Source organism: Vulpes lagopus, chromosome 7 (genome assembly GCF_018345385.1).
Source record: "Vulpes lagopus strain Blue_001 chromosome 7, ASM1834538v1, whole genome shotgun sequence".
NCBI classification, from domain to species: Eukaryota; Metazoa; Chordata; class Mammalia; order Carnivora; family Canidae; genus Vulpes; species Vulpes lagopus.
Genome location: NC_054830.1, coordinates 120,209,994 through 120,222,362, shown reverse-complemented (window position 1 = coordinate 120,222,362; position 12,369 = coordinate 120,209,994). Strand labels below are relative to the sequence as shown.

General features: G+C 37.4%; 1 protein-coding gene across 2 annotated transcripts in view; it reads left to right on the top strand.

Moving 5' to 3' along the window:
* LOC121495445 (zinc finger protein 474) overlaps positions 1-12,369 on the top strand; it is a 106,418-nt gene that overhangs the window by 48,536 nt on the left and 45,513 nt on the right. For both annotated transcript variants that reach the window (XM_041762915.1, XM_041762916.1), the window contains one exon: positions 3,876-4,078. The gene's annotated coding sequence lies outside the window, so the exon portion shown is untranslated. The remainder of the gene's footprint in view (positions 1-3,875; positions 4,079-12,369) is intronic.

Here is a 12,369-nt window from a genome sequence, read left to right as displayed (position 1 = left end):
GTGGCACATAAACAAATAACTTAATGTCCTCTGCCTCATCAATTTAAAAAAATCAGGCCAATTCTGTATTTTTCCTGAAGACAGTTGGCTGGACTAGAGGCTATCTTAAAGCCCACTTCAGCTCCAAGAGTTCTGGTTCTATGGTAAACCACTCAAGTGCATAGAAAATATCATACACTTACTGGCCTTCACAAACAAATCCATTTTTCTCTTGAACACAGTTGTAGGACAATTTGCTGTGCTTTTTGTTTTGGCAGTTTAGGAAGGTTTCCATGGTTTCTGTGTCCCCTTGGTCATCTTTTCTGTGTATCAACTTGACCATAGATTATCTGAGGCCAACATTGTCAGCTCTTTGGATGTATGTCCCTCAGGCATGCATTCCATGGAGGCAGTACAAATTGGTTTGGGGGTGACATAATTTTAGATAATACATTGGTTTATGATTCACCAGGGGCCACTGTGCATAAACAGATATAAAGTTTATCTGTGGTATTGAAATTTCCTGGCTGGGAGTGATTAGAAAATATACATATTTAAAGTGATCTGAAGAGAGAGCAATGATGAAAAAAAAGAAAAAGGTTGAGGAACACTGTCCTGGGGCAAGGAGTCCTTTAAGATGTGTTGGGCAAGAGTCCTGTGCCTCAAATATACTTTATTTTTTTAAGTTTTGAAAGTCTGCATGTAAAGCATTTCCTCTGCCTTTTCCAATCTACCACAGGACATTTTCTGCAAATGCTTAAATGCAGCATATAAAACTCTTTCCTTGTGACGAAAGGCATATCTTGGAAAACGAGTCTCTCTTTTGAGATCAGACTGTTCTGTGTGGCAATCTGGCAGTGAGGTCTTGCAGGAGTCCACGAAAGGGGTGTCCTTGAACACCAGAAAGACACATATTTCAGTCTCAGACTTGCTTTTGGTTAGCCTGGCAACCAGGGGCAATCGCTCGAAGCCTCTAAACCCATTTCCTCATCTGTCAAACAAGGATACTCATGCTTCACCTTGCAGGGTTGTTGGATGTTTTGAGATAACCAGCACTTGCTGTTTCTGAGTCAGGCAGAAGGCAAAGTAAACAATAACTGGGTAGAAAAGAACAAGACGCCCAGTGAACCTATTTTGCCAAACTTCACAAACATCCTGTTTGAGTTCCTGCCGTTGCCATTAAAAAAAAAAAAAAAATCTTGCAAGCAGAATCGAGCCCCTGCCCAGTTTAAAGAATGAAGTATTCAAAAGTATTATAAGGAGCTTTCAGAATGAGACTTGGATTTTGCATCAGTGAAGGGACATAAAGATCATTGGAGAATCCGGCAAGGAGCTGTATTTCTCCTGCGCCATAAAAATCACCATGATTTATTCCTTTAATGAAAAAGTCGGGGGCTTGTGCAGGCACAACAGCTGTGATTTTATGAAGGGAACATATGCCAGAATTCCCGGTGATGGGGTTGTTGCCACAAGGGGTCAGATCCCGATTATTGGTGGAGCCTGGCATCATCCCACAAAGACACAAAGATGATTGGACAGCAAAGAGCTTGAAATGACTCTCACTTGTTTGTGCTGAGAAGAGCTCATGCAACACCAAACCAGACTCTGTTTAAGTAATGACTTTGGTGTCTTTGATCTGAGGTTGAGCTCAGTGTCTGGAGAGGGAAAAGAATATAGAACACAGTTACCTTGAACCTTAAACTGGTCGCCGGTTGTCCACTCAACACATGTGAGCACTTTAGCTGTTGCCACGAATCAAGGGCTCTTCTACTCAATGTTAAATATAGGGATGGGTAAATATTTTAGATTCATCGGCCTCCAAGTATTCTTCAGATGTTTTAGGTTCAAGCAAACAGAATACATCGTGCTGAGCACATTCTCCCTTGATTTTTTTTTTTTAAGGACCGTGTGTGATTTATAGAAAATGGAATCCATATGTTTCTGCTTCATTTACACTTAAGTCATCAAAAAGTTGTGTTGTAAGAGTTATTTGATGTCCAAGATGGCTTGTGAGCTAGATCTTCTTTGTTGTTTAATTATAAACTGCTTAAAAGTGTTGATCCCTTTAAGAGGCAGAGAAAGAGACAGAGCAGGACAGAGAGGACCTAGGAAGATTCTTGTCTTTTAAGACAGAGGATACCAGAGACTTTCTGAAGAGAGACATAAGAAGGCCTGTTTGGCCAAGATGAAATAGATTTGAATACCAGGAAGTTCACTTTAAGCTGAAACTACAGACCCATGAATTTCAAATGAGCCCAGAATTTGCAAGAAAACAAAGGCTCCTCTGCAGTCAGTTTTCAGAAGCAGCTCTGATAAATGCAAAAAAGCAGCTGGCAAGTCAGCAACTCCTCCAAGGAGGAGAGTGCTGTGAATGAGTTCTTAGCTGCCCACTTAGCATGTGCCCACTGCTGGAGGAGCTATTGTTTTCAGGCCTCTCGAGAGCAGTCTTTCCAGTTCAGATAAAGCACTCTTTGCCCAAGCATGGCAGTATCTGCTCTCCATGTTTTCCTGGGACTATCCTGCCCTAGGCCTGAGTTTCCTATCTGTTCTTCTGCCATCTGGCCCAAATGGTGGGTCGCTGAATGTAATACTGTGGGTGCATTTGGGATGGTGTTTATTTATTGGGCAATATCTTTAGAGAAATATCTCAGTTAGCTCACAGTAGGGCCAAGAAAACATGGAGTTTGGGCAAAGTACAAAATAGGTTAACTAGGGACCCACAAATTAGTAAAAAGCCCAATGTAAAACGAAGTTTTCTGGATCCCACTCCTAGAGTAGCTCTTAGGCATGCTTCATCATTTATCTGTTTATCTGGCATTTTATAAAAGGTTTCAGAAGAAACACATCCAAACTGGAACTGCTTTAGGTGGTAATATAACTGAAATACCATTAAATCTCTCTATATAAATAATCATCGTTAGAGCATTATAAAATGTTAGGATGTGAAATTTCATTATCTGGCAGGATCTTTAGACAAAAATTCAATAGAATTCAGTCCTGTGAATGACCTATATATCCCAAATCAGTTATCTGGGGATAAGAGATAGGGTTGTAGAATCTCAGAGGTTAGGGCTTTCCCCCCTCCCCCAACTCCTAATCTTCAGAAACATTTAGTAGAATGTTTTCAACATCATCATCCAGTAGCCACTACTGTTAACATCTTGGTGTATGCGCTTTGAGTTAAAGCACATGCATGTACCTACACACGTACACATACTCAGAGTTTGATGAGATTGTAGCATTTATTCTGTTTGGGAGCTTCTCTTTCCAAAGATATACTGTGGACTTTCCCCAAGTTAATGAAATGTTTCACCTCACAAGCCTTAGTGCATGCAGAGTATTCATCACAGGAATGTACCACAATTAGCTTAATGTCTCAGAGTATTTTTAAATATGGGACTTAAAAGAATAAGTCTTTCAGATGCATTTTCAAATGTTGATCTTAGTTCTTAAAGTTGTTTGCTGTAACTTAGGAAACATTGGAAAATAAACTACCTGTAATGTCCACATCTTAGATGTGCTTCTACATCTACCCTTTGAGAACCATGGAGAATCTCCATCTGTTGCCCTAAGAGGCCAAGCTTCCTCACTATAGATGATGCTTTCCAAAGACCTAAGAAAAGATCAGTAAGACAGTAAATTGTTTCTTTTTCTTCCTTAGAAGAAGAAAAAGCTGGTTCCACTCCCATTTCCACCCTGAGAAGAGTCTTGTGACTTAAATTCATGCATGTCTCCTTTTTTGGTGCTCAGTCCATTGGCAAAGTTCCCAGAGTCAACTTAAAAGAAAGCTGAAACTCATACCTATTTGACTGTTGGTTTCTGAGTTCCTTCACCCCTTGTTTTGGATTTTTCCAATCCGTTACCAGAGAACTCTGTCCTTTCCCTTTTGTTGACAGGTTGCCAGGATACCTCTAGGCGACATAGGCTGTGGTTCCTCTTCCCAGCAGCCACATGTACTGTAAGAACTCCTGCAGGAGGCATGTGAATCCTGGAGCTCCCAGACCAATCTTCTGCTCCTGTTTCCACCAGCCCCCTCCCTGAGGGGCTCAGCAGGCCATTAGAAAAGCTGAAGCCAAAAGGTGACAACAGATGTTATCAGGTGAGACTCTCTCAGAAGCCATGCATCTCCTTTGTTGTCTAATCAATTAGTCTCCTACCTTACCTTTCAACTAATAATAGGTTCTTATTTTATCTTGATCTTGATTTCCTCCATCACTTCTATCTCACTAGTACGTCATAAATACTTTCTCACTATAGAAAAGGACTCCAAAATAAAATGACTCATTAAGTAAAAACCCTCAAGTACCACTAAACAAAATAAGCAGTAGCATTTTATTTTATGGGATGATGCTGGCAATAGTGTGAACCATGGATTCAGTGTTTTAGGGGCTAAAAGAGAACCAAATTCCTTTTGAAGGGATTTTATTTATTTGTTTTAGAGAGAGAGAGAGAGTGAGCAGAGAGAGGGGCAGAGGTTGAGGAAGAGAGAGAGAATCTCAAGCAGACTCTACACTAAGCACGGAGCTGACTCAGGGCTACATCTCTTGACCCTGAGAACATGACCTGAGCAGAAACCAAGAGTCGGACACTCAACCAACTGAGCTACCCAGGCACCCCAAGAATAATGTGATTTAAATGTATAATTATTTAAAAATAATTGTCTTCAAAGAAAGGTAAAGTATATCTTACATTAATCTAGGATTATACGTTTATTAACCAACTTATCCTTGAAAGATAAAAGGTTGATAAAGACTATAGTTACTCAATTGACTTGACCTCTTTTTTTCATTAATGGAGATAAAATGTACATGTGGAAATGTAACTGACTTTAAGTTCTTAAATTCAAGTTCCTAAAACCAGTGAGTTTGACAGATCTATATAACCATGTAAGCCATCACCTTAATCAAGACATAGGATATTCCTATCATCCAGAAAGTTTCCTCATATCCTTTCCAGTCTATCATCCTTCTGAGAACAACCACTGTTCTGATTTTTATCACTAGAGAATAATTTGTGAACTTCATAGGAATAGACTCACATAGTATATATTCTTGTATCTGACTTGGGCTCAGCAGGATGTTTTTGGATTATTCCATATTACCATGTATGTTACTAGTTCAATTCTTTTGTTAGACGAGTGTTATTGCATTATGGGATTATTCCACATTTGTTTCTCTTCTCCTACTCATTGGTATTTGGCTTGTTTCCAATTTGGGTCTCTTACAATTAAGGCTGCTGTAAACCACTTTTTTACAAGTCTTTCGGTAAACATATGTTTTCATGTATCTTAGGTTCAGACCTGGCATTGAAATCGATGGTATATATAGGTTTAACAATATACTGGGTATGAAATAATATGTCACTGTGGTTGCATTTCCCTGAGTAATGAAGTTGAGCATTTTTATAGGAGTTGGTTGGAGATTGGTAACTTGCTTTTATTAAGTATCTGTTTATATTTTTTGTTTATTTTGGATGCTTCTTTTCTTGTTTATATCATCTTCACTGATATATAATTCATATCCAGTAAAATGCACACATTTTAAGTGCTTGGTTTGATGAGTTTTGATAAATGATTACAAATGATTACTGATGTTATCAATATAAGAACATGTCAATTAGCCTTTATAGGACATTCTCTACCCACCCAGCCACCCACAAGCAAGATCTACTTTCTGTAGATCTACTTGCAGACTAGCTTTTCCTGTTCTGGGGTTTCATAGATAGAATAATTCAGCATATACTCTTCATATATGATTTTTTTAATTCAACAAAATATTTTTAATGGGATCTATATCACTATATCAGAAACTGGTTCATTTTTATTGTGGGGTAATAGTCTATCCCATGAATTTGCTTACTCATTTACCTGTTGATGTGCCCTTGTGTTGTTTCTTAAATTTTTCACTATTAAGAATAAAAGCTGCCATAAATATTTGTAGATATCTTTTGTGGACATATGTTTTCATTTCTCCTGGGTAATTATTTAACGATAGAATGCCTAGGTAGATGTAGGTTTAACGTTGTGAGAGTCTGCCAAACTGTTCTCCAGAGTGTTTATATATTTCACACTCTCACCAGGCATGTGTGAGTGTTCCAGTTTTCCACATCCTCACTAACACTTGATATTAGCAACCTTTCTAATTTTAGCCATCCTAGTGTGTGTGGTATCTCTGGCTCTAGTTTGCATTTTGCTGATGACTAACAGCTAATGATGTTGAATTTTATTTCATGAACTTACTCCATGACTATACTTTTTTGACTATACTTTTTCTGTTGTACATAATCTATTCAAAGTGTTTGCCTTTTTAAAAAATTAGGTTGTTTGAATTATGACTAAACATATATGGTATAAATCCTTTTCAGATATATGTCTTATAAACATTTTTTTCCAATCTATGGCTTAGCTTTTAATTTTCTTGAGGGTGGTTTTTATTTTTACATTTTTAAAAAGATTTAATTCATTTATTATTTGAGCGAAAGAGAGAGAGAGAAGAAGCAAAGGGAGAGGGACAAACAGACACTGCACCAAGCACCAAGCCTGACGGTAGGACTCGATGCCAGGCCTCTGAGATCATGACCTGAGCCAAAATCAAGAGTCGAATGCTTTACTGACTGAACCACCCAGGCGCTCCTTGATGGTGGCTTTTTAAAAAAATATTTTTATTTATTTATTTGAGAGAGAGAGATAACAAGAGAGAGTGCCAGTGGGGTGGAGGGGCAAAGGAAGAAGAGAAGCAGGCTCCTTGCTGATCAGGGAGCCTGATGCAGGGCTGGATCCCAAGACTCTGGGTTCATGACCTGAGTCAAAGGCAGACCCTTAACTAACTGAGCCACTCAGGTATTTCTTGAGGGTGGCTTTTAAAGAATGGAGGTTTCTAATTTAAATGAAAGGAAAAAATTAAATTCTTTTTAAGTTTAGTGCTTTTCTTGTGTTTTGTCTGAGAAGTCTCTGTATCTATTGAAGTCATAAAGGTAATCCATGTTTGCTTCTAGAAGCTTTATAGTTTTTGTATTTGTACATTTAGTATATTATAGTTTTTATTTTTAGTTCTATAATCCACTTTGAATTAAAGTTTCATGTGTGGCGAAAGTAGAGTTAATATTAACTTTTCCCCTACATTCCCTTTCATTTGTTTTAAAAGGTTTTCTTCCCTCCATTATATTGTCTTTGCATCTTGGTCAAAAATGAATTGACTGCACATGTGAATCAACCATGTATTTCTGGACTCTTTTCTATTACATGAACATATTTATCTATCTTTATTGGCATTGTTAATTTTTAATAACACAGCTTATCTTGGCTAGTAAGTAGCCCAGCAAGTATTAAAAACAAATATATAAGTGGAGTCCCTCCATGACTTCTTGCCAGTAGAACTATGCACAACAGTTTGAATTAGGTTGGACATTTTTTTCTTGCATGTTGTCCAAATTTCTCCCTAGGCAACAATCTGATTTTAAGTGATTCTGTAACAAACAAGCCCCCAAAATATCTAGTTGGACATGAATTCAAGAATGATAATCCCAGCAAAAGAGATGCATTTTTCAAATGCATTTATACAGAATGATATGTGAGCTTAATTTTCATTCATTCATTCAGTAATTTATTGAGTGCCTACTATATTCCAGGCACTATTTTTGACAAAGAAAGAAGGAAGGAGAATATTTCTTGGTTCATAATTTTTGCAAGGAAGCATTATTTATAATCTCCACTTTGTTGTCTCTTTGACAATGTATTCCTCACAATTATAGAGAAAAAAAATCTGTATCTGGTAAAATAAACACCAGGTTCAACGTCTTTATACATCCTTGTAAATTGACAGAAAATTATCAACACTCAAGCGTCTACTAAAGAACATTTCCTCAGGCTTTCCAAGTTCTGCTATTGCCGTCAAAAAACATCCATTCCTCTAAGCTTCAGAATGTAAACTATAATTTCTTTCAGTTGCAGTTTTCATCTTATTTTAGAATTTGAATTTCATATGATATTTCTAAGAGAAATCTCTTTATAAATTTGGACATTAACATGGCTGTTTCTTCTCTGTGTCTGTATAATTTAAGTTTATATATAATATCATCTTAAATCATTTTCCCAACTTCTCTGGTGAATGAAACGTTTTCAAGAATATATACAATTCAAAACAAACAAACAAACAAACAAAAACCTCCCTGATGAATGTGAACTGTTGCAAAACACCCTTCCTGAGGAAGCAGGTGGTGATTCCTGTGGAGTCTTAAAAACACAGCAGCATTTTCTAAATATCAGAGCATACAAGTATGGCACTACATATAGTGTACACCGTATTGGGGCAGCAAGGAGGGAGAATGTACAGAAGGCAAGCTGTTAAGAGATTCAAGTGATGACAAGCTGCAAATGGAATGTCCAGAGTGCAACGCAGCAAGAGTTTTATGAGGTTTTTGTTGTTACTGTTTTTGTTCTTGTTGTTGTTTGAGAGAGGACTATGAGGAGCTTGATGGAGTCCCATGCAAGCAAAACTTGGTAGAATTCTCGTGTTGTTGAGCACTACTTTATAAATTCTCGTTGATTTATAATTGGATGTTTCACTATTAAAATAAAATGGGGTTTCATTTGTATGCTTTAATTCAGGAGTCCTCAAACTTTTCCTATTAAATGCCCAGATAATAAATAATTTAGGCCTTATGGGCCATATGCTCTGCAGTTGTAGGGCAAAAGCAGCCAAAGATAAATACATAAATGAATAAGCGTGACTTGGTCCAGTAAACCCTTATTTACAGAAAGAAGCAGACAGTTGGCCAGATTTGACTAGTGAGCTATGGTTTTCTGACACTTGTCTAATCTTCAGTTCTGATGAAATGCCTTCCAATTTTATACATTAACATTTAAAGGCCCATGGCTATGAAGCTCTTCTTTCTCTGAATGCCTAGTCCTTTGGGGTTCTCTTCAAAAGAGATATGACTTCCAAGGAGAATTAACCTTTGGAAGTCATCTGCACTCAGAATGCATGTAATCAAGAGAAACAACTTTTGAATAAGTTCAGTGCAGGAAAGCTAACTTCTTGGATCCTTCTTCAGCTTTCTGCCTTGTCGTACAGCACCCAGTGTCTTACCTAGCTAATCATATGTCACCTCTGGTGTGCCTATTATCCCTAATCTTGGGGAGAAGCTCCAGGCTATAGATGCTTGTTGCTCATTACTTGATAAACTGTCTTTACCATGAGGGTTTGGTCCAAGACATAGTCCTTGGCTAGATTCTCATTTCTCTCAGATTTGGTAGAGTTAGACTTCTAAAGCTAACATACTAATTCCTAATTGCTTAAGGATTATAAGGAACATGGTTTAGATGCTCAGGTACCCAAAAGACCTGGGAAAATGCCACAAAGCTGGCTGTTAACTGTTCCTTTCCAAAAGTCCTGTTATGTTTTTATTCCTCTATTTCAATAAAGGAATTGATTTCTATTTAAAATTATTAATATAAAATTAAGCTAATCTCAGTGAGTTCATTCAACATTCAGTTTGTTAGGACCTAGTATGTGCCTAGCACTAGGGATACAGTTATGTGGAGAGAAAACAAGCCCTTAATGTCTTGGAGTTTACATCCAAGTGGAAGAGACAAACATTATACATACATACATACATACATACATACATACATACATAAGACAAAAATATAGTAAGTGCTATGAAGAAAACAGAGTAATGTCACTGTCATAGTGACTGTGTCGATGGTGGTAGCAGTGGTACATGTGTGCATGTATGCGTATGTGCATTTGTGAGTGTGCATGATGTGCATTTCTGCATGTGTGTATTTGTATGTGTATGCACACATGTATCTCTGCATGTAGGTGTGTCTTTGTGCTCCTCTGTGTGTCAGTATGTGTGTTTGAGAGAGAGAGAAAGTACTGGAAGAAGTGTAATCAGAAAGATTCTCTTTAAATTGATGATGTTTAGAGAGAGAAAATATGAGAAAACTTTGCAAAGAACTAGGGGAAGATTCCTGGCCATGGCAAGAGCATGTGCAAAGCTTCTTGCCAGTTCCTCCCCTAACCTACCCTGGAGTGAGAAGGCCTTTGGGTTCTTTGAGGACCTGAAAGGATTAAGCTTAGGACTGGCAGGAGGGAGAGTAAAGGAAGACAAAGGAAGAAACTTAAAGAAAAACAAGGATACAGAGGCCTTTGTGGAAAGAGTTTGGGTTTTACTTGAGAGTGGTGGGACAATCATGGGACACTTAATCCAGGTACGTTTAGGACCTATTTTGTGATTTAAGGAGTTGAATATGACTGCTCCAAAAAAGACAGAAGCTCGGGAGTGGATATTCACCTACTACCACTGTAACAGCACATGGTAGTGAGTCGTGTCCATTCACCTGCCTGACAACAAACTTAAGAGGGCAGGCCAGACATCCAAAAGGAATAACTGGCCACATCAATAATACATGTCAATTAATGTAATATCATATGGGGTTCTCAATTATCACAGGGGTAGAACTGAGACAGGTATGAAAGTATGTAGGAAAAAGATGCATGAAGATTCTCAGATGAGAAGGTGAGCAGAAGGTAGAAAATGAGCAGAGTGTTTTCTTCTCTGCCAAATCATTAACAGGTGATCATACAGAGAATAAAAAGACATCAGATGTTCTAGTGTCTAATAAAGTAGTGCCTTTTACCTTTCCTCTAGCTCTCTTCTCCCCAACCCCTCATCTCCCATGCAGGCCCACACTAAGATCAAGAATCTCGTGGGAGAGCTAGGCAAAGGAACACATGATCATCTTAGCCTGAACTCACCACCACTGTGACTTCTTCCCAGCCCAGAGGTATGGTCAATGGTTATTTTAGTAAAATTACTGTGAAATGACCAAAGAGCAAAATGAGAAGTAATGAGGATGGGGGAAGAAATAAACAATTGCAGATAGAGTCAGAATTCAATTTTCAGCCAATAATTGTCCTTATTAGTACCATCTGACCTGATTATAATCCAACAAATCATTACCAAATAAGTGTTAGATAGACCCTGGCATGGATTCATTGCTAAGTGAAGATTATGACAATGATTCTCAATATATTCTCCGACCTAGAGGGAATATGTGTAGAGATGTGTGTGTGTGTGTGTGTGTGTGTGTGTGTGTGTGTGTGTTCTTGTTTGCCAGCATTTAGAAGCAGAGTGTTAAGTGATGTGATAATAAATATAGGTAATAAAATTCCAGCCTCTTGCTAAGCAAGTATATATATTCATTGGAAGGATAGAAATACGTATATTTAATTTGTAACAAGCTATTTACATTATGGATAATTTTAAAACCATAAATGTGTAATAAGAAATTAGGGTTTGCATTATTTGAATCAGTTCATGGCTTTTCCCTTCAAAAATACCAAATGATATGCAACATTAGAATAAGATAAATCTTGGATTGCTTTATCTATTCAGTTCCAAGTGAACCGTCTTATATATGAAACACATGAGATTTTAACAAACAAAAATTAGAACCACATTTTCCTCTTCAGTTAGCCTATTTCCTATGTCAAATACTATGTCAAGTGGAGTTTAATTATTTTAGCTATTACCATATTTATGGGTGATGAGAAACTTGCAAATAAATTTTCAACATAGGCTCTCAGGAGAAGCTTATTGATAAGTAGCATTGGAATACTGCTGTAGCTAAAATTACTTAATTGGACACTATCTACTGTTTTCCTAAATAAAATAGGTTCTGTTGTGATTCACCAACAATTTAAATATCTTTAATGTGATGGGATCTCTTTCAATGTTGATTTGTAACTGAAATTTCACAATTAACCAAAAAGGACTGAGTTTTGTAGCCTAAAATCGTCATCTTTCCATGCAACATTTGCAGGATAGATTCTAAATTTATGCATCTTCAGGGATCCCTGGGTGGCGCAGCGGTTTGGCGCCTGCCTTTGGCCCAGGGCGCGATCCTGGAGACCCGGGATCGAATCCCACGTCGGGCTCCCGATGCATGGAGCCTGCTTCTCCCTCCGCCTGTGTCTCTGCCTCTCTCTCTCTCTCTGTGACTATCATAAATAAATTAAAAAAATAAATAAACATTTTGAAAAAAAAAATAAAATAAAATAAAAAAAATAAATTTATGCATCTTCAAAAGTTGATTCCATAGCATCTTGAAATATGATATCCTGTTATATATATATATATGATATATATTATGATATATATATGATATATATTATATATTATAAGATCCTAGTGATTTGAAAAGTAGGAACATGATGGTATGAACACATAAATGAAAACTAGTTTAAAACATTTAAAAGAAACCTCCTGGAAGAAAAGAAGAGTGGGGGTAGGGTGGGTAAAACACTGAAAAATTGTCAAAGCTCACTGGAAGCAAATGGAGATTTCACTAAGTGTATCTCTGCTGTAGGTACCCACCTCAGGATC